The sequence below is a fragment of the Mustela lutreola genome, chromosome 7 (genome assembly GCF_030435805.1).
Source record: "Mustela lutreola isolate mMusLut2 chromosome 7, mMusLut2.pri, whole genome shotgun sequence".
NCBI lineage: Eukaryota > Metazoa > Chordata > Mammalia > Carnivora > Mustelidae > Mustela > Mustela lutreola.
In genome coordinates this window covers 125,326,367-125,346,685 of record NC_081296.1, presented here as the reverse complement: position 1 = coordinate 125,346,685, position 20,319 = coordinate 125,326,367, and the positions used below count along the sequence as shown (strand labels likewise).

General features: G+C 45.2%; 1 protein-coding gene across 3 annotated transcripts in view; it reads right to left on the bottom strand.

Annotated features, from left to right (window-relative positions):
* FOXN3 (forkhead box N3) overlaps positions 1-20,319 on the bottom strand; it is a 398,912-nt gene that overhangs the window by 329,919 nt on the left and 48,674 nt on the right. Inside the window, exon 1 of one of the 3 annotated variants that reach the window (XM_059182537.1) lies at positions 16,781-16,799. The exons of the other annotated variants lie outside the window; for them this stretch is intronic. The gene's annotated coding sequence lies outside the window, so the exon portion shown is untranslated. Of the gene's footprint in view, positions 1-16,780; positions 16,800-20,319 lie in introns of those variants that run through there. 3 annotated transcript variants of the gene reach the window in all.

Sequence of the window (20,319 nt, the reverse complement as noted above, 5' to 3'; positions counted from 1 at the left end):
ATGGGTTAATGCTCTGAGAGTGTCCTTTCTTTTACAAAGGGGCAAGAAAACACATTGAGCTGATACAGTCCATTATTAAAATTGCATTTCAGCAGAGGCAAATAACTCCAGCCACCAGACGCTGGGCTCAGCCATCATCTTCCCTTGCTACAACCCAAAGCTATTACATTAAGAGGGTAAGCAAAACAATAGGGCTGACAGTAAGGCACACTCCCCTGGTAGATGGAAACCGTCAATCCTGCGGGTGAAGTATTTAGCTACAAAAGGAGAAAAGACACTCTTTGATTGAAGGATAAAAGGAAGGAATACACAGCCACTTTTCAATCAGAGCAAGACGGCAAATACCTGAAGAAAATACAGCTTCCGCAGGCGGACAGTAAGTTTCAAAAAGCGGGAGCCGCCAGACCACCTCGTGAGAAAAAAGTTTGGGGGCCAACGCAGTCGTCTTATCCGGTCCACATTCCACTTGGGTGCCCAGGGTGCATAGTTTCTACCGAAACTTCCTTGCGTGATAGTTTCTACCGAAATGAAGCACTGAGCTTCCTCCTGGGCCGAACAGGCTGACCTCTTCAGTTTCAGCCACATTCAGTGATATTAATAAACTCTAAGTCTTTATTTAGAAGTCAGTGAAATTAGCAGTGGGGCTTAGAAGCCAGAAACATGATGTCTGGTTATTCGAAAACAAAAACAAAAACTCTGACCATTCTTTCCGGTTAAACTCCAGCTCCGGTTCTCTGGACTTGAACAGTAATGCTAATAGATTGCACCTCGACTAAAAAGGGAGCCGGTGGCAGAAAATCTATTCCTCCGGCAAGGTTGCCGGGCAACAAGCAAGCTTTTGGCATGTGGCTGACGTCTCCAGGCAGCCTGGACTCCACAAAGTGAGCTCTTCCATCACTTATAACTAACTTGATTTTGATGGATTAAAACCGAATCAAAATGTACTGTAACTCACTCGCTCCCAAACTCAAGAATCGGGGAAAGACCGAAAAAAAAAAAAATCCCAACACCCAATGAAAGACTAATTTATCAGAAACACCAGGATTGGCTAAAGTTCATTATACTGGGTGATCAGTTCTAGTAGACAGATGATTTTGTTTTAAGGCAACCATTTCCAACTGCAATGGGAAAAAAAATAGCACCGAACAGTATTTGGGGGAAATACTAGTGTTCTAAACACAGAGCCTTGATATAATGAGGAGTTCTGGATTCAAAGATTCAGGTGGCTCTTTCTGCCTGCAGTTCTCTAGCAATACTTTCTCTGGCAAATACATGAGCACATTAGTCCATGATCAACAAGGACTACTCACTAAGGGCTCTGAGGGCCCCCCATCCCCCAGGGCTGCAAGGGTGACCAAAAAATGTAAGACATTGGGCCAGGCCTTATTTAGAACACGTTCACTGTAAGGACATAAAGTAAAAATGGGTTCTTCTCACCAAAGAAGTTCTGCAAAAGGTTAGTTTGGCATTTATTGTGTTCAGTTATGAAAACCACCTCCAAGATACACCAACTTAGCTGACCTGGCTCCAGAAACGGTCAGGACTGACAGCTCAAAGGCCATGCCTGTCCCTTCCCAGGGTCAGGTGCAAAGCAGGCCTTCCTGCCTAGCCCCCAAAATATGCTCACCCTTAATCCCAAACTTTTCTTTCTCTCTTAGAAAAGTACCCTTTACAGTACTCATAACAGATCACCTCCACTGCTAACAGGCGCTTCAGAAAGCTGCACGCATGTGCACTGACCCAGGGCTTCCTCTTCTCCCACATTCCCAGCCTCTGGTGGTTCGGGGCCAGGGCCGTCATCACAGACTCTGAGGGCAAAAGCAACCAGAAGATGCAGACCAGCGAGTCTGCCCACACGTCACCTAGGAGTGTTGGGTGAAACCAGACGGCGCTCATCAGCTCCTTCTAATGCAGAAGCTGCCTCTGACTTCAAGTGAAGCACTTTCGTGCTCCAGCCATGGCGTGTCCCATTTGTGGCCTCGTCAGCTCCCCATCCATTATGGATCCATTACGCCTTTAGTCAGTTTCCATGTTTCTTGCAACACATTAAAATGCACTGCAGGAGCTAAAAGCAGCCTCCTCCATAACCATTATGATGATAAAACGCAACTTGATGGAAACTGATATATTATTATTGCTCCCTAACAAGACATATGCCCTCAGGAAACAAAGAGTTGCTAGTTTTAATATGAAAAGGAGGCTTAATGGGTATTCCCAAGAGCTTATAAAGGTGGCTGAACAGGTGCATGGCACGGCCACTCTCTACAAGTCTGATGCTTGCCCACTCTCGAAGGTGTGGTGGAAAATGCCATCCCAGAAATCTTTTGCCAGGCTCCCCCTCCCCAACCAAGCTCTCCCTCTGTTGCCTGCAGCTTTGCCCCTGTACCAAACCCTTCCTACTTTATATTCAACCTTTGAGTATAATTACCCGCTCTCCCATAGGGTGTATGTTCTCTGAGTGCAAGCTCGGGGACTGATTCAGAATAGATGTTCATGAAATGTTAGATAATTTAGGGTTTCTTTTTTGTTTGTTTGTTTGTTTTGTTTTTAAGATTTTTATTTATACGACAGAGAGATCACCAGTAGGCAGAGAGGCAGGCAGAGTGCCGGGGGAAGCAGTCCCCACCGCTAAGCAGAGAGCCCGATTGAGGGCTCGATCCCAGCATCCTGGGATCATGACCTGAGCTGAAGGCTGAAGCTTTAACCCACTTTGTTTTTTATTGAGAGAGCAAAATGACATGTAACTATAACCCCAAAAGATTTAAAAAAAAATTTTTTTTAGTTTATGGATACGATGGAATATCTGGTCAAAGCACTAGTGCTAGGTCATGCTGCATCCACTGGATTGGTTAAGTTGACCAGCTGGATCTACCCTTCCAACTGGAGCGCCTTTTGCTCCCTATAAGTCATCTAGCAAATTGCAGCTTTGCATAGGAATTAATAAATAGACGCCATGAGAAAATTAAGAGTTAACGATGTTTTCCCCTAATGGTTTCCTTTCTTAAAATAATGTTTTGTGTTATAAATACATCATATCCATATACCACAAAATCTTTTTCATATATACACATATACACACAAATAATACTGTCAGTTGTTGCTGAATTTTCTCTTGATCTGATTAGTTTGCAACATCGCTTCTTTCAAGTTTATCAATAATAGCATCCCATTTGTTTCCTATTCAGAATTAATCACTATTTGTAACTAATTATTTGTTGTATCCTAGTCTTTCTCCCCAGTAGACTATGAGCTCTCCAAAGGCAGATGCTATTTTATCCTGAGCTCTGTTAGTGTCTCCCCTGCCTGACACCAAGGCCGTCATGGAGAAAGCGCCCAATAGATGTTTGTGGAAGGATCTGTTGTCTGAAGCCTTTGGCTGACTAATTAATGCCTAATTGAAGTGCTAGCTCGGTAGAGGGTCTTCAAAAGAAAGACTGCCGGCTTAACAACTAGGCTACAGGACTTGCACTAGGTTTTGCTTCAGAGAAACACCTGCAAAGCAGAACGCTAAAGCTAGCATCCTCCCTTAGGGAACCCGAGGGAGCCTGTAATCCTAGGAGAGCAAGAAGGACAAGCTGGCAAAGGGAAAATGGTGTATTATCTTGTTCAAAGAGAACATTCAAAATCAGAAACACCTAGATTCAGATGTTCTCAGACAGAGACACCTGAGTAGAAGTCAAAATACATATTTGTTATTAAATACAAGTTTGAGGGGCACCTGGGGGGCTCAGTCTAAGCATCTGACTCTTGGTTTCAGCTCAGGTCATGATCTCAGAGTCCTGCGATCGAGTCCTATTTGGGCGCGTCACCCCACCCCCGTGTGCACACACGGTCTCTTAAAATCTTTTTAAAAAATAAAAAATAAACACACATTTGAGACTAGAAACACCCCTACTCTGAATAAAAATTCTCTTTCACTCGCCTGCCTTCTCTTCCTCCCTCCTCCTCCGCTCACTTCCCCTTAATGCCTCCCCCATGCACCCCTCAGATTTTCTCAGACTGTATTTTAGACCATTTTATTATTCCCCACATGTATATTTCTGTTTCCCAGAATATATGTTCTGATTTTTTATTAGAAGAAAACATCATAGGGGCACCTGGGCTGCTCAGTGGTTAAGTGTCTCTGCCTTCAGCTGGGGTTATGATCCCAGGGTCCTGGGATAGAGCCCTATATAGGGGTCCCTGCTAGGCAGGGAGCCTGCTTCTCCCTCTCCCACCCCCCTGCTTGTGTTCCCTCTCTCGCTGTGTCTCTCTCTGTGAAGTAAATAAATAAAAGAATCTTTTAAAAAAAAAATCATAAAGGTGGCTCAGTGAGCTAAGCATCTGCATTTGGCTCAGGTTGTGATCCCAGGGTCCTGGGGTTGAGCCCCATGTTGGGCTCCCTCTCAGTAGGGAGCCTGCTTCTCCCTTTTCCTTCTGCCTCTCTGCCCTGCTTGTGCTCTCTCACTCTCTCTCTAACAAATAAACAAATAAACAAATATCATAAATACATGCCTGTATCAGGTAGGCTAAACATACGGTTATAAAGATGTGTTCACACCATCATAGTATTAGCTGCTTATTTACTCTTGCTAATACAGCAGGCTAAAAGAGATACAGAAAAATCAAAGCAGTAGATAATTTTTAAAATTATTCATATTTGACTCTAGGACACTAACAATTTAAACACTAGATTTCCCTTCTAGTATTAATTCTATTTAGCTCAAGCTATTAAGACTAATTTATGTTTTAAGGGCATACACTAACTGATCATATGGGATAATATATGTAAAAATACTCTATAATTAAAAGCCCAATAATATAAACATGTTATTACCATAATAATTGTGATTTTTCTTTTAGGTTGTATCTACATAAGTACGTATGTATATATATCTATATATTAAGTAATCTACGTAATCTGACACAGTTTTCAAATACCTAACTCAGTTTCCAAATATCTGTTCACAGACCAGTAGTGGTTAGTGAGAAAGTTTGCACTGGCCAGAGGCAAAATGAAGAAAATTATAACAATGTATTAGGATTTTTTTTTAAATCATGCTAAATGCATAATATTTAAAGAAAGATTTTGTCCCCAAATCAAATTCTGATTCTTTTTTGTTTGGTTGGTTCAAAGGTCGGTTGTTTGATGAAATTATAGTGATAAAGAATGGTATATTTTAAAGTCTTTCTTTACCAAAAAAAAAATATATATAGAAATTTTCTTTTGAAATGTTACTAGTTCATGGAATCTAAGAGTCTGAAAAAAGCTGACGACATTGGGGCGCCTGAGTGGCTCAGTGGGTTAAGCCTCTGCCTTCGGCTCAGGTCATGATCTCAGGGTCCGAGGATCGAGCCCTAAGTCAGGCTCTCTACTCAGCGGGAAGCCCGCTTCCTCCCTCTCTCTCTCTGCCTGCCTCTCTGCCTACTTGTGATCTCTGTCAAATAAATTAAATAAATCTTTAAAAAAAAAAAAAAAAAAAAGCTGACAACATTTCCATATTCTGTGTGAGGAGTGAACGCTACCTTCAGTTCCTCGCATCCCCCCAGTCACCGCAGCATCTGGAACATCCTGGAGATCTGGCCTCCGAGCGGAGCCCGCCCCGGCTACCGGCTACCGGCACTCCAGCACCTACCCAGGCTCATGTGCACTCACCTCATCCTTTTCCCCAACAGCCCCAACTAGAAGCACCACTTTAGAAGAAACCCCCAATCTTCAACGAGTCCAAGGCGGGGGCAGGGCGAGGAAGACATCGAGTCCAATTTATTATAGGCAAAGAGACTTCAAAGTCTCCATCTGATGGCTCAAATATCCATAACAGAATTGGTATTTCTTCCCGGATTCAAGGCATGGCCAAGTCACACACACTCCGTTCCAGAGTCCAGTTTTCATCTTGGAGGCTGCAAGCCAGGCGGGCTCTCTGCCCTTTGATCTGGTTGGAACGGGAGTGTTACAAATATGCTTGTATTAAGCTATCTCCAGTCTGCCTGAGGGCATCAGTCTGGAATGCGAAAATGGGAGCTTCAAACTGTGAGGTTCCCAAGTCCTCGTTTACGTCACATTTTTTTCTGGCAGGCTGGCTGAAGCTCCTTCCATGGAAGGCGACAACAGCGTGATGCCCCTCGACCAAGTAACGCACAAGGGCTACATCAGGCAGGACTAGAGAATTCTGTCTCTACCCTCAGGGCCAAGAAGTTGGGGAACTACACGCAGCCACCAGAAACCTAAATCACAGCTGCATGAAGCAACCCACAGGCACTGAGAAGCACGGAGGAGCTCCAAGCGCTGTGCTACAGGGACGCAGAAGAATGGCCACCACCTTTGGCCATCAAGGCATCCGTGTTCCGCCATCCAGCCCCCGGAGGGTGGATGAAATGAATGATGAAATGAAATGAAGGAATCATTTCCAGGACTCCATCCCTTCTATTCTGAGGCCTTATCCTCCTAAACTTGACTGTGCAGGCAGGCCTCTGTTTGCAAAGTCAAACTGTAGGGGGAAAAAAACGTATTATGGCTGCAAGATATTCTGCGCGAGAGAATGCGCAGTGAACGGCAAACGTTTCCAGCAGCAGAGCCAGTATTTCCTTATTTCCTGGACAATTTACTGAAAATCTTCCACCCCTGCTTTCACAGGTTGTGGGCATCTGCTGTGCCAAACTGTCTGCTGCTGAGAGAGAGAAATCAGCATATTCTGCCTGGCCCAGGGATAATATGAGAAAAAAGAGAGGGAAATGTCCTTGACAAACGGTAGACACTGAGCTAAACCCATCTAACCTGTCAGCAACTGGCTTTAAATGGCGGATGACTAGAGTCAATGAGAAAGTGGCTTGCTTAATTCTTCACCAGCTTATATATCACACCGGTCCTAATCCCCCAGACATCGAGAGCCCCCAAGTCCTTGGGTCTGCTTCATACCAACACGGAAACATGGAAATGGTACAACGCAGACCACACTGTTCCTCTGACTCCTCCAGATGGAAAAGGTGCTGCTTTTAATATCATGCTTACTGGACATCCTTCATCCCAAGCACAGTGCGACCGTTGTAGGGCACAGAGAAAGAAAATATATTCTGTGGGGTAGAGGAATGCAAGCAAGAATCTCAACAGACACGCAGTGAAGAAAACGGTCTTCTACTTCTTGTCAGAATCACGGTGGGACCTGGAGCACACGGATGTTTCTGGCTGGCCTTAAAAGAAAGGAACTCTTTCAGAGAGTGGCGACCTTAAACATCTTATCAGCCTTTGAAGTTATGCACAATGACATCCTCTGGTTCCTTGCCCAGGGCAGAGGTTTAAGCTTTAAGACTCCATTTACTTACCAAGAATTAAAGCAGTATTTTTACCACAGCACAAGGCAAAACAGCCCATTTTTTTTAAAAACAGCAAATGACAGGATGGTGAGGTAGGGGAAAACATCCTTTCCATGAGGCACCCCGCTGTGCTAAGGGCTCCAAGGGCTGTAAGTCTAACTTTCAGGGGTTCACCTCCTCTATTTTTAGTTTTCTGTGCTACTCAGATCAGTTTTGTGGGATTCCAGTTAAAGTCACAGAAGCAGAAATAGGATCTGATGCTTCTTCCCTCCCTCAAACCCGTCCCAGGTCCGACCTGCCCTTCCTACCGACACCACTGTGTCTCTGCAACCCTTCTCATCCCTGACAAAAATGGGTGCCCCCAGCTCTCTCCAATGTCACCAATGTCCCATTCAAGTGGGAATCCAAAGTGTACTATCAGCTTCCACAGAGGCATAAGGGGGACCCTTGTATCCACTGCTTCCCCCACACAGCTCTCCAGTGCACCTAGACTCAAGTTTATTCCTTATGGTGGGTCACGTCTATCTGGTCAACCCCTTTATCCCTACAGACTGTGTTCCCAGCCAGCATGGCACTGAGCATATAGTAAACTCTTGGACGTGCTCACAGAACAAGAATCTGCCTACTGCCACCCCCAGCATTCTTTCTTTCCTTTCTGCAAGACAGCTGCCTGTCTTGAGGTATACGCTATTTTTAGGGCCTCACCTATATGACTCAGTCTCAGACATCAAAACCTTCTCTTGCTGGAGCTGTTTGGTTTATTTGTTTTTGTTTTAATCTCATACTATGGCAAAAGTTCTTACACAAGACCCCAAAAAGCCGGGAGCCTAGAGATTCTGAGAGTCTTGTAATCCCCACTTAAAAAAAGGTAATACTCCTAAATGCCATCATTTTCATGATTTGATGATCTCTGTATAACTAATTACTGAATTAGAGCCAAGCACTTGAAGGAAAACAGAAGGAAATCTGTTGCCCTGAGATTTATCTTTCTTCTTCAAAGAACTGAGAGTTGCTTCTATAGAACACGATGTTAGGATAGGCCTTGGGCCAATCATTGTAAAGAGCATCTGAAAAAGCACTCAGAACTGTGTGTCTAGTTGTTCCGTGACGGATATCACTATTTGTTTGCTTAAGTAGGCTGTAAGGACTGCTGGAAACGTTCTGGAAAAATATTAGCCGAACTCCAGTCCCTACAACCAAATACAGGCACACAGTTCACACATATGTCACAACCACGCAGTTCATGTCTGACTCACAGGTATGTATAACGGATAGACAAGCTGAACCCCATTCATACAAACAAGTGACTTTAGTTCACAATAGGAAAGTAAACACAGCCCTCAGTGGAAGTTAGCCTTTAATGCCAAGTTGTCTATGTACACAATAAAACAAGCTCTTTACGGGAGCCTGGAGGGCGTCTCGACGTGGGCTGTGGTGAATTCTCCTAACTGAAGGCGACAGACAATAAGTCAACATGCAGGGGCTCTCTCAAACACCCCACTTGGCACACATTCACAGACGGCCTCTTCATCTGAAAACTTCCAAAAGATGACCGCGCCTGGTCCGGAGGGGGTGGGGGGTTCCATGCGGCCCTCACAGCAAAGAGGCCACACAGTTCCCATTTTACACAGAGGGGACAATTTGTTAAGGAAGAACTGTAAAGGAGTCCTTGTGGGTTAATCGAGTTAAAAGACCAGCCCAATGAAAGGAGCCCTTTGCCTAAACAATTTGCAAGTAAGAAAAGAATAAAGAAAGAAATCAAAACTCTGGAAGTGTAATCCCCAAATACACAACTTGTAATTTCTAATAAAGCAGGAAGGCCGAACTTGAGTCATTTAACCAAATGTTCAATACCCAATTAGGATCCGCGGCCCTGAACAGCTCTCTCTGATTGCCCAGGGGATTAATTCTCTGGGCAGCAGGCCCCAAGGCTCCTTTCTAGCAAGCTCTACCACTCACCGGGAAGTCAAGGAAAATGACCGTCTAGGTTAGGTTTGCTGCTCACAACTTTTCAAGGGTGACTCAAATCTCAGAAATAAAGATTGGCAGATCAAGGGAAAAGCACAGACATAACGGTTTGGTTCATCAGAATCATGCAAATAAAGTCACTTTTTGCAGTTCTAAGGAATCAACTCAAGTCAGTTCTCCAGCGCCCAAAAAGTAAAAGGAAAATACTCTTCACTTTAACTAACAAAAAGGCATATGAAAGTCAAGCATAATAAAGATAAACAAAATACAAACCAAAAAAAAATCCCAGTAATTCCCCTTAAGTGACTTTCTTCCTTTCCTTTAATTTAAAATTTTAATGTAGCAAGAGGAAAGTAAAAAAAAAAAAAACAAAAAAAGTTAGGGCTTTGTCCATATTTTTGTTGTTGTTCATTTTCTTTGTTTACATTTATCTTATTTTGACTTAAAAAAAAAAAAAAAAACTGGGGTCAGGGGCACCTGGGTGGCTCAGTGGGTTGGGCCTCTGCCTTTGGCTCAGGTCATGATCTCGGGGTCCTGGGATGGAGCCCTGCATTGGGCTCTCTGCTCAGTAGGGAGCCTGGTTCCCTCTCTCTCTCTGCCTGCCTCTCTGCCTACTTGTGACCTGTCTCTCTCTGTCAAATAAATAAATAAAATCTTTTTGTTTTTTAAGGATTTTTTTTAAAAAACCCTTAAAAAAAAAAATTGGGTTATTTCTGCATACAGTATAAAATTCAAAATGTTCAAAAAACATCAAAACTTAATCTTATCACCCCTGTCACCAGCCACCCAACTCCACCCCTCAGCAGCAAAATGAAAACAAAAACAGAACAAATGAAAAACAGCAAATACTACCAAGGCAGGGAGGGGGGAGGTAATCAAATGTTTTTTGTAAACTCCCCACTTGGCGTTTTTCACTCAACCTACTTCCTTTCCCTATTGACATTCCCTATTGGTGGTACATTCAGAGCTGCCTTAATCTGTACAAGTGTAAGTACATCTGTAGGATAAATTTCAAGAAATGGATTTGCTTGTCCGCTGATATATGCATTTTCTGCTTCAATTAATATGACCAGGGTGCTTTTCCTAGAGGCTGTATCAATTTATACTCCTACTGGCAATGTAGCTCTGCTTCTCCTTACCCCGGCTAACAGAGGACCATCGACCACAGCTGGCACTTGAACAAGGAGGGGGCTAGGGGTGCAGACATGACACGCCTCACCCCACACTACTGAAAATCCACACAAAACTTCGGACTCCCTAAACCTTACCTACCACTCGCCTACAGTTGACCAGAAGCCTTAGCGGTAAGTCAGTAACACAAACTTTGTACGTTCTACGTACGTTAGACTATACTCTTACAACAAAGGAAGCTAGAGAAAAGAAAATTGTATGAACCAAATCATAAGGAAGAGAAAATACATTTTCAGTACTATATTCATCGAGAAAAACCCACATGTACATCGACCCACACTGTTTAAACCCATGTTTGTCAAGGGACAACTATATTTTGAACATCACCAATCCAACAGTTAAAAATGATCTTTAAAAGTTTTAGTTTATATTTCTCTTACTAGCCCTGAGGATATAAGCATCTTTTGATTTGTTTAAGAGCCATTCATTTCCTTTTCTGTCAACTGCACCTTCCTCTCTTGGGTGATATTCTACTACTTTCTTTATCTTCTTTTTTTTTTTTTTTTTTTTTAAGATTTTATTTATTTATTTGACAGAGAGAGAGAGGTCACAAGTAGACAGAGAGGTAGGCAGGCTCCCTGCTGAGCAGAGAGCCTGAAGCGGGACTCGATCCCAGGACCCTGAGATCATGACCTGAGCGGAAGGCAGAGACTTAACCCACTGAGCCACCCAGGTGCCCCCACTTTTTTTAATCTTTATTAAAGGCAATCTCCCTAGTAAATAATAGCCAGACTGGTCTCTTAGTGTTTTATAGTGCCTTAAGCCTCTTCGTAGAATTTTGCCTAATATAATAATTCTAGTCTAACGATTCCCATGATGTTTACCGCATCAAAATGCCTTCTTAGATTGTAGAAAAGACTAGAAATATCTTCTTTTTTTAGTGATGAATTTTTCATTTTCTCTTGACCTGGACAGTTTTCACTGTATAACAAGCAAATAAGGAATGCTGCAACTGTATTATTCTCCCCTGCTGTTTGGGGCAAAGCCTAGAGAAGCTTTGGCTCTCTGCAGACATCACCCACGTATAAGCCTGGCATCCGTGGGTGGGCAGGATGTTCGGGTGGAGGGGGTTAGAGGAGGATGGACAGGCTTCCCCAGGAAGCCTGGTGCCCCTGCACAGGCCTCCCTACTGAAACATGCAGAGAAAGAATGAATGCACCAACTCCCAGGACAGGGCAGGGGAGGAGCCCCCTGGGAGTTGGGGAGGAAGAGAAGAAGAGAGTTGCAAGCCACAAGGGCCGGTCAATTTTCAGCTATTGACAAGGAATGCTTCTGGGTTCGACCTAGGATTTTGATTCACAAGTGGTATCTGGTCCATCCTGGGGATGCGGTCTCTAAGTTTTCCAGAAAGCGGTGTGGGGTGGAAAGTATCCATTGATTTGGGAAAAGAGACAGAAAGGAGCTAGAAAACCGGAAGACCAGCATTCTGGGCTATGTTGGGGAGCAACCAGGTAGGGGATCCAGAGCTGTGAGCGATGGGGCAAAAGGAGAAAGATGCCCAATTAGAGCTGCCTCTGAGGGCCTGGCAGGCAGCCACCGGAACCTGGAGGGCAGAAAGAGGGCTCGGTGGACAAGGGTTCAGTCATCGAAGCTGTAGTCCAGCGATCGTCCGCCAAGCTGCACCGGGTGGGGCTTAGATCCAGAACCTTGCCACTGTCACCAAAGGTCTTGACTGTCCACAGGGCCAGAGCAGAGGATGAGTGGTGTTCATAAATCTGAGCTTACACCAGGCGCACAAGGCACCGATTTCATCTTGTAATTTCGTTACCTCAACCTGTTCGTTTCCTTCAAGAGTAGTCCTTTCCGGGGCGCCTGGGTGGCTCAGTGGGTTAAGCCGCTGCCTTCGGCTCAGGTCATGATCTCAGGGTCCTGGGATCGAGTCCCGCATCAGGCTCTCTGCTCAGCAGGGAGCCTGCTTCCTCCCCTCTCTCTCTCTCTCTGCCTGCCTCTCTGCCTACTTGTGATCTCTGTCAAATAAATAAATAAAATCTTTAAAAAAAAAAAAAAAAGAGTAGTCCTTTCCATAAGAAGATGAAAAAAACTCGTCTCTCCATTCCTGTTCCTCCTGGAGGGCTAGTATTCACCCCGCTGAAAGCTCCTAAAAGAGTAACGTATGTGAAGGTGGTCTGGAAATTCTACGGCAGTCTCATGGAGCTCCTGCCCCAGACATAAGGGAGTGATGGTGTGACTCCACAAGACACCCGAAAGGTGGCCCATTCCAAAGGACTCTAACTTAGCTTTGGGGGGGTGCAGCTACTGGCTTCTACCAGTTCCTCTGCTGGGCAACAGCCCCACTTTGCCTGCTTCGCTGAGACAGGGCTCCCCACACTGCGGTGGTGCAGGTGCGGAAGGCAGAGATCCCCCCACCACGAGCCCCGGAAGGATGTCTCTGCCATCACGCAAAATGTGGCCCCACGTTGTGCAGGAGTCAGGCACTATAGCCAAAACAAGGCAAAACACAAGTGTAGAAAAAATTGCTTTAAAAATTAAGAACTGCATTAAAATAGAGTAACCTCATGGGTGCAAAAATTCACAGCACATAGTTACTGATGGGACAGTGAAGACTTGCTTCTGCTTCTCCAGGTAATATCTATCGACGACCCATCTAGGCCGGGAGCATATGGTTAAAAGCTGCATGAAGTCTCTCCACTGTATACCAAGGGCAGGACAAGCAAACAACAAGTGATTTTGCAGGAGAAATGTAGTGTGACATCCGCAAACAGGATGCCCTGACCCAGCAAGGGACGCAGGACAGGAGCAGTGATCACTCAAAGCTGACAGGTAGACCCGGCTGCAGGGACGGGCAGAGCCCATCTGCTGGGTGACTGGGGACAGTCAGGCTCTGCTCTGCAGACAGGTCAAGGGTCAGCACAAGCCCCAGTTCCTGGATTCTCAGCCAGGCAAATAAGGCAGGAGGCTTGGGCTCAGACGCAGGGTAGGGATCTGGGGACCAATCTGGAGAATCAATTTAAACACACACACACACACACACACACACACACACACACAGGAGTCAAGGTCAAAGTTAGACAAGGCAATAAGGATTCGGGGCTTGTGCTCCTCAAACACTGCTTCTGGTCAAGATTCTTCCCAGGTCCTGTGGCAAGCCCCATCCCTCAGGGAAGGACGAGCCGGCCCGAGGGGGTGCAGTGAGGAGGGACGATTACCTCGGGAGCCCAGGGCTACAGCAGAGCCAGACAGGACACGGGTGAGGGAAGAAGCAGGAGAGGTGGCACCCTAATGATGGGAAGTCGGGGTGACAAGGGGGCTGCCTGATTTCATGACCTGCCTGAGATGCTTAATACATCTGGTACCTCCTATCCCCACTGGAGCAGACTGAGGCCTCTCGTAACACAGAGCTTCTCCCTATTTAATGCTTCATATTCTCTCTTGCCTTCTCTGGAAGGCTCAGTGCTACCAAAAGGAGTAAGAAAAATGCAACTACAAGCTCACAGGACTGTGTTTGTGATGCAATGTATCAGAAGGTCTGCGAACCTGGCATCTGGGCACAAAGGTCCTCTGAACGCTGAGGGGAGGGGGCCGGGACTGGGAAAAGTTACTCTCTTTAGCTCTGGGATGGGGCGGCAACAGCTGGGGACACAGAGGAAGTTGTATGGGCTCAAACGTGTACTTTGGGGAAGGAGGGAGTCTTCCAAAAACAAGAATGGTCTGCCAGGCTGGTCCTCCTCGCACTAACCAATAATGAGCGTAGGCCTGGGGCTGGGAGATAGTGGCCTCACACAGCCCCTGGACCACTGGGGAAGGGTAATGGGGACCCCCTCTCATAGCCAGTCTTGACTAGAGGCAAGAAGGCGAGCCCCTAGTTACCTATACAATTCAATCCTGGTATAGACTTTCTGGACAGCAGAAATCCAGCCCTGGATTACTTTGTGAACAGTGGCACAGGCTGTCCCTAGGTTTAAAAGTGACACCAGAGACAGTTTACAAGTCTGAGTCTCACTGCTTTAGAATGACCTAGAGTTATGGACCCCAAATTACATTACCCAGCAAGTATTACCTGCTTTCAAGTGATTTACTTTCTGCGATCTCCGAGGATATGCAAAAGAATATCTTTTTCAAAATATTTATGTATTCAAAATATTATTTATTCAAAAAAATTATTTATTCAAAATAAAACTAGCTACATCACTCACTGAATGTGTGCTGGGAGCCAGTGACTGAGACAAGCGCTTCATACACACCGGCTTGGCTCTCAGAGGACACCACCAACCTTCTCAAGATCACACAGTCATCAGTAGACAGGCCACCCTCTGAAAACAGGTCGCGCCCTCCCAGCTCTGCTCTGTGGCCTCCACACAGAGCTGCAGTTCAGAAATTTCCAACGGAGGTACTCCAGGTCACGTAAGACCTGTAACAGCCGCCATGCCCTACGCCCAGACCAACCAAAGAAGCTGCTGGTGGTGAATGACAGAGAAGGGGTCTAGTTTTCTGACCAAAAACTGGCACTTGGTGGACCAGCCAGAGGGACAGGAGGTACAAAGGGCCTCAGCGGAGATGTCTGGGAATACAGAGTGGCTCAAGCGGAGGCTGGGGATCTGTGGAGGCTTGGGAGAAGAAGGAAGAGGAGATGTCGTGGCTGGTAGGCGTCACTGAGAACTGGCTTCCACAATGAGGGGGTGATGCTTCCCAGAGGCCTCAAGTAACCTTGACAGCTTTGGAGCTCCTTCAGGGGTCATGGTGACTTTCACAGCTCTCGTGGATGCATGAAGTATCCCTGAGGCAGTCCTGTGAGACCCCCGTGAGGTACTGACAAGGAATTCCATCGGACTTCCCTCTGGAGGAGATCACTTCCTGGTTGGGGGAGCATCCAGGAAGGAGGGGTGGTGGATGCAAACCCCTGAGGGTAAGCTGTGTTCAGACGGTCAGCAGGGGAAGAAGAACACCACGTCAGAGGGCAAGAGGGACCAGAGCAGAGTATGTTGGTGTGCAGGTACGAGATACATTCCGAGATCAGGAAGTGGAGCCATCCGGTGGCCGGGAGGCTCAGAGGGGCAAGTGCAAGGGGCAGCAAGGGCAGAAAATGGGATACCGTTACAGATGGAGGAAATGAAAACGGTCAGGCTTTCCGGAACATGAATTCAGAAGCAAACAGCAGAGGAAGGGACCGTCCCAAAATACTTGCAGGAGAGCTGTCTGAGATTGTGGACAGTGGCATTTACAAGGAAGGCTGGCGATTACTATTACTGTGGCTCTGGTTGGTTTGGTGTGATCCTATCACAAGGATTGGAAGGGAGGAACGCGCGTGTGTGTGTGTGTAAGTTTGTGTAGAGGTTCCCGTGTGATTGTGATCTTCATTCACAATCACAGCTAAAGGACAAGAAGATTTCTTTTGTCTCCTGGACCCCTCTCTGTAGAGACTCCACTTGCCTTCCTTGCCCTGTACCTATGAGTAGGAACTGAACATTTTCCCAATCAGCTATTTCAGGAAAACTCCTCCTAAATGAAGGATCACTAATCTTGCTGCCACACCATCAATTCCTGATAAAATTACCCAAGTCATATTCCTAGAAAGAGTCAGTTATCAACAGACTTTGAGCATCAGCACCGTTCAGGGCATCCTGTTGTTACACGGAAAGAAAACAGATTTGCTCATATTTGCCCCCAAAGGCACATCTATTCTTGGATCCATACAGAAAATAGGCATGGACAGACTTGGACATGGTGCAAAAGTGTTCTGGTAAGATTTACCTCAAAGGAGGAGAGCCAAGAGGAATTCAGAAAGTACACTAATACCAAAAAGTATATCATTGGCAAATTTTGTAAGGGTACAGCAAAGCATGCCATGTATTTTTAGGCAACATACAAAAGTTTACCTCCAAGTAGTCATCTGCAAGGTTTTTCTGTCTCTTCTCACTGACTCACTATGATTTACCCGGCTACCCTATACACATAAGGAGCACCATGCTGTCCCAGAAATTTTCTGCCTTACCATTTTATAGAACACTTCTGCCCTCACATATGCCTTCAAAGGGTTACCACGAGGACATTACACAAACCTTGATGCTGTCAAAACCACATTCAATTAAACTAATAGATGATGTTCCATTTCAAACATGCCCATGTTACATCCTGGCGAGGCGGTATCAAAAGAAAATGAATTTGGACCACTTTTCAATGATGACATCTGCATTACCACAGAGATTCACCTATCAAACTAATTTAGGTTTAGAGCCAAAATCAACACTGCTGTCAGAGAGCTGATTTCTATTCATTTAAAAACTTCCAGGCTAAAGAGTGATCGGGAGAATTTTAATGTCATAGGAAAACGGAGACATAGGAGAATGCACATAGCTGGCAAGTGTTTACTGACCATCCAGGGTAAGGTTCCATCCCATGCATGGAGGAGATTCCAAAACACAACCTCCGTCCTACAGGGGCATACATCTTATCTGCAAAGACACCGACAATGAGGAGGAGGATGACAGCTATCACGGGTGAATTACTATACAACATTTACTAACCTACATGCCTTACTAAATTAATCTTCCCCAGGTACTATTATTAATTGGTCCATTTTACAGGTAAGTATATTGAGGCACATTAAGTGATAAATATATGAATAGTACTTCTCATAGACGAGTTTCAGATTATTTTAATGGTCTATCTCATTGGATTCTCAGAACCACAGAGAGGCAGGCAGCGTCTTAAGCATCTCACAGCCACAGAGAGTGGGAATGGCAGCATGAGTAGGTGACTTTTGTGGCTACTAATCTGCTACTTTTATAAAGAGGAGACACTAAAGGACAGTCATGTGGGACCCAAATGAGGAGTTGACAAAGAATTTTACTGAGTTCACTCAGGAGGGGATCACTTCCGGTCTGAGTAGCATCCAGGAAGCCGAGGAGGGTAGGCAGGCTGTGTTCTAAGGGGCGGCAGGGGAAGGGGAACACCATGTCAGAGGGAAAGAGGAGCCAGAGCAGAGTATGGAGAGTGGGGAGGGAGAAGGAGCATTTGGAGATCAGGATGCAGACCTGCTTGGCACGATGGCCACTGTAGGTTGGTAACAATGGCAGGAAACGGAATGCCACCATGGATTCAGTATGACAGGACTGAAGAAATTAAAAATGGTCAGTCTTTCCAGAAGGTGAATTTAGAGTGAGGGACAGTGGAAAAAAATAACCATTAAGGAGAAAGGCAGGATGATTGTGATTGCATGTATTATAGAACAAATTATTGTATATTCTAAATTATAATTGTTGTAAATTACAAATAAATATAGGACAAATATAAAAATAAATAGACTCGACTCTCCAAATTGAAGGGCTTTAATGCAGACTGAAAAAGAACTCAGAGTATCTCTACAAAAATATCTACAATTCAAATCTTATCTCTGGATCATTTTTAACTTCATCCCTTTTTTATGGCTAATCCTTGGGTTGACTCACATGCTCTCACTCCTTGCTAAAAAGTGAAAGCTACATATGATCATCATTAATAATAAATGGAAAGGACTCAGGTTCCTGCACTTGACAGGAAAAGCATAAAGACAGAACAAGCTCTGGAAGTACAGTTGAAGGTGATAATGATTCATCGCAGTTAAATGTCCCCAAAATCCCTCCCTGGAAAACCTTCCCCAACCCCGCCTATTGTGCACTGAACTGCGTCCCCCCAAATCCTAACTCCTGGACCCTCACAATGTGACCCAATTCAGAAAAGGAGGATCTCGCAGAAGCAATTAGTTAAGATGAGGTTATCCCGAGATAAGGCGGGTCCTAAATCCAGTATGACTGGGGTCCTTATAAGAAGAAGAGATACGCACCTAGAGACACAGATAGGGACGCACAGAGGGGAAAGCACGTGGTGTTAGAGGCAGACATTGGGGCTCTGTTGGCATGGCAGAGGGCTGCCAAGGACTGCTGGCCACACCAGAACGTGGAGAAAAGCACAGAACAGAATCTGCCCCAGATGGGGCACCTGGGTGGCTCAGTGGGTTGAAGCCTCTGCCTTCAGCTCAGGTCATGATCCCAGCATCCTGGGATAGAGCCTGCATTGGGCTCTCTGCTCAGCGGGGAGCCTGCTTCCTCCTCTCTGCCTACTTCTGATCTCTTGTCTCTGTCAAAATAAATAAATAAATAAATAAATGGATGAATGAATGAATGAATAAATAAATAAATAAAATTTAAAAAAAAAAAAAAAAAGAAAGAATCTGCCCCAGAGCCTTCAGTCTGCATGGCCCTGCCAACACCTGGATTTGGGATTTCTAACCTCCTGAACATGTAAGAGAATACATTTCTGTTGCAGGACACGAAAACACTGGTTCTTCTTCAGTCCTTGACAGGTAGGACAGCCAAGGGAAAACCAGTTGTATCCGGGGCTTGAGAGACTTGACTTCTAGGCTCCATTCTGCAAAAGCCTCCCAGGCGAACCTCCCCTTCAAAGACCTTCATCTTTCAAAGGAAGTATTGGGGCTGGATGCGCCATTGGTCTGCTCTTAGGTTTGAAATGCCAATCCTATTACATTTATTGCCCAGAAAAATCAGCTACTCCAATATCCACTGAGAGTGAGAGGGTATCATGGGGCTGACATCAGGTAAATACTTCCAAATTCAAGAAACCCCTGATCACCCATGGAAGCCAAGGAGAAAATGAAAAGAAAGAATAATTAGTGGTGGTGGCGCATTTACCATATGCCACATAATCACTCCATCTTCCGTCAAATCTGGCCTCCAGCCCTCATGCCATAGCGAGTTAATACAAAGAGACGCTGGGAGCTGCCAGACGCAGAAAATTAATCCATGGGACGCACGGAGGATCTCTGCAACCTACACTTCATTTCCCAAACCTGCCCGCGTCAAGGTCATTTCACCCCAGAAATGCGAAACCCACTGCGTGGAAAAGAAAGAAAAGAAAGGCTGGCATTGAAATTGTCCCCCAAGCTTCACCCCCGGAAGACAACGTACTTTTCATCTCACATAATTCCTGCTTGGCGGGCTCTTCGGAACGGCGAGAAACTAATGATTAGTAAAACAAACCCGCTAGTAAAGACCAACAAGAAATTCCCGTAAAAACCTCACGCGTACCCTCTATTCTGTGTTACCTTTCTTTCAAAAGGAAATTATGGTTGCCAAATTGCACCCTTTCATTACTGTCACAGACTCTTTTTAAGAACGGCTAATCAGAGAAGCCTACAGAGGTATTTAATCAGATTTTTTTCTTCAAATGACCTAATGTTTTGGTATGAAACTGCTGCCAGCTCATGCTGGGTAGAAATTTAGCACTGTCAGCATTTAATTATTATTTTATCACGGATTTCTTTACTTTCCTACAGGGAAGAAATAACTTAAATTTTTTTTAATGCAACAAATGCTTAGCTTCTAAAATCGCAAGACACTGCCCTCGTTATTTTGCATTGTCAAAAATTACTAGTTCAGGACACTGGACCTATCACAGAAATGCACTTTTAAGTTAATAAGCGGTACCCCTATCACTAGCTTCACTCTTCCAGAACACTGAAACCATGGAGGGAAAATAATGTCCACCGCACTGGTTTTGGGAGACGAAACTACTTGTGACCTGTGTGTGTGTGTGACAGCAGCTATGCATTCCAAATGATATCCCCCGCCCCATGAAACCTGAGTGAAGCCCGTGGCTTTGTCTTCCCCCTCATTCCCCCTCCTCCTTGTCACTTTGACTTTTTTCTCCTCTAAGGGAGCAACAGGAGAGCAAAGAGGAGGAAAGGAGGAGAAATGGAAAGGAGCGAGAAGACAGGTGTGCATGTGAGATCCGGCTCCCAACACAGCTGACCCAAGGCTACAGGTACAAAAGCCAAGTCAGGTGCTGCAAGGGGCAGATATCTGGGTGGGTCCTCATTTCTTCCACATCATGTTTGTCTCAAGTCCCTTCTTAGAA